Raw genomic sequence first — 2,446 nt, 5'->3', positions numbered from 1 at the left:
TGAATATATTGAAATATATTTTGAAAATATATTTAAAAAATACATAAAGCTTAAAAATTGTTCCTCATGATACATGTGTACGGACATTCATGCGTTAAAAAAGTCAATGCTATTTCTACACCACGTTTACCATTTCTAAAGCTATTATTATATTATGATGTTATAAATTCTGCGTGACTTTTACGTGCTTTAATGGGAGCGGAGGAAGTCACCATGGAAACGGAGCTGCAGCTCAACTGTGAGCAGCAACTCCCGTCTCTCATTGTTTTTTTTCACTAATTTCAGGTAAGTTTAGTCTCTACAATTACACAAATACTACATACAAGCGTTCATGACACTTTATTTCATGTAAATGACACGCGTCCGTTGAATATTTACTTTATAGAAATGGTTAACGTTAACTGTCTTCGGAAAAAGTCCGTTAGCATCTCAACCGTAAGGCTAACTATAAGGTTAACTAGTTATAGACTTGAGCTCTTCTTTCTGAAAGTTTGGGCTTTTAATGTCATCTTATGTGTAGATGAGCGTTTTTTTTATATAAATGTTTTGCTGGCAATTTGTCAATGGATGAATGGAAGTAAGCTAATTCAATTAACCTGTACAGTTAATCGGATACGGATCCGTCACTTACATAGAGCTGAAAATGGGCTAAAACTTACGTTAATTAAAAGAGGGTTTGATCTTTCATGCTAAACATACTGATACCACTTGTTCTGTGATTTCAGAAGCGAAAAAAAACAACTCTACGACACAGGAGAAGTTCCTGATTTAAAAATTTCTGAAGGGAGCTGCTGACAGAGATAGAAAACACAGGTGATCTGAGAAAGCCTATTAAATAACTTTATATGCATATTTCACAACATCTTTCGCCTAAATCACCATGCATCTGTAATTTTCTTTTGTGTGTGTGTTTGCTTGTTAGTTATTTTAAAAGGGCTTTGATGTCCAAACATAAGTAACACTGTAAGAGCATTACTAAATAAGTAAACCTAAAAATTTACATTCTGTTATTAAATCCTTTTTTGTATATTCTGTAAATTATTATTTTTCTTTTCTGGATTTCGCCTCTGCTGTAGTTTATAATAAACCTGGCAATGGCATTGTATAATAAATATTGTGGACTCTGACAGATTGTTTATGTTCCTAGATTCTTCCATGCTGATGGCCGTGCACTAGAGTTGGAGCGTATCTCCTGTCGAAGAACATACCTAGACATTATGAACCATATGACTAGTAAGTAATACCTCAAACATACACTACCTAAAGTTTAAGGGTCAGATTTGTCATGTGTTTGAAAGAAGTATTTTATGCTCACCACTGCTGCATTTATTTGATTACATTTCAGTAAAACAGTAATATTGTGAAATTACCATTTTTTTATAACTATTTTCTATTTCAGTATGTTTTAAAAAGTGATCAAAGCTGAATTTTCAGCATCATTATGCCTGTCTTCAGTGTCACATGATCCTTCAGAAATCATGCTTTGTGAAAACAAGAATAAATTACATTTTACAATATATTCACATAGAAAACGGTTATTAAATAATAATAATATTTCACAACATTACTGTTTTTGTTTATGATCAAATAAATGCAGTTTTCTTGGTGAACATAAGAGCCTTATTTCAAACTTAAATAACACAAGGGATTTGAATATTAATCCATTTATTCTAATAAAATCCAAGAAGCTCTTAAAAATATTAACATAAATAGTAATTTTTTTTCCTCTGGTGATTTGTATTGTATACCCAGAATGCAATGCACCGAGATGCAGATTCCCATTCTCTATCTCCAAGCTACACACTCTTACACAGTGTCTACACTGGATGCGACAAAGTGAGCGGTTAAAATCAAATTAACTTTGTGTCAGTACATCATAAATAGAACGAGGCATCAGTTTACTGTCAGGGATTTGTGTCGCGCCGCATCCAGTGTAAACAGCATCACTGATTATAATAGGTTCTATTGTATTTTGTTGCGCCGTCCGTTGTAGACACGGTGTTAGAACTTATATTAAATATCGTTACATATGATGTATGTATGATGCCATCCATAATTGATAGAACTTTTTTATTTCAGAGACTGAAAATCATCAATAAACCACAAGGTAATTATAACTTATTTCAAGAATAATAAGAATAACAAGAATAAATAAAAATGCATCTGACTTAATATTGCTTATTTTTCAGTGGGTTGAAAGTTCTCATTAAACACATTGCTTTCTTCTCACCTTTGTGCATTTTCAGATGTTGTGCATATTTATGAATCAAAATGTTTAACTTTATAACATCGTAATATTTGTTGTCTTATTTCTATTTTCAGAGTTTAGCGCCAACCCCAATTAAGCAGACCTGAGCAGCTGATCAAGGATCACCAGAAACTTTGCAGAACGCTGGTCCTCCATGCCCAGGACTGGACACCAGTGTTGTAAGTCATCAATCTAGCA

At 33.0% G+C, this 2,446-nt stretch overlaps 1 long non-coding RNA gene across 2 annotated transcripts; it reads left to right on the top strand.

Moving 5' to 3' along the window:
* The first annotated feature begins 583 nt into the window (after positions 1 to 583).
* On the top strand, positions 584 to 2,426 carry LOC107557159 (uncharacterized). Of its 2 annotated transcripts, none has more exons than XR_001605362.1 (4): positions 584 to 813; positions 1,131 to 1,233; positions 2,080 to 2,107; positions 2,323 to 2,426. It is a non-coding gene; the product is annotated as an uncharacterized lncRNA (long non-coding RNA). The 2 variants fall into 2 exon arrangements; XR_001605361.1 differs by having other exon boundaries at positions 588 to 813; positions 1,148 to 1,233.
* The last annotated feature ends 20 nt before the right edge of the window (positions 2,427 to 2,446 follow it).

This window comes from Sinocyclocheilus grahami, unplaced genomic scaffold (assembly GCF_001515645.1).
Source record: "Sinocyclocheilus grahami isolate Dianchi unplaced genomic scaffold, SAMN03320097.WGS_v1.1 scaffold591.1, whole genome shotgun sequence".
NCBI classification, from domain to species: Eukaryota; Metazoa; Chordata; class Actinopteri; order Cypriniformes; family Cyprinidae; genus Sinocyclocheilus; species Sinocyclocheilus grahami.
This window is presented reverse-complemented; position numbering and strand designations above follow the sequence as displayed.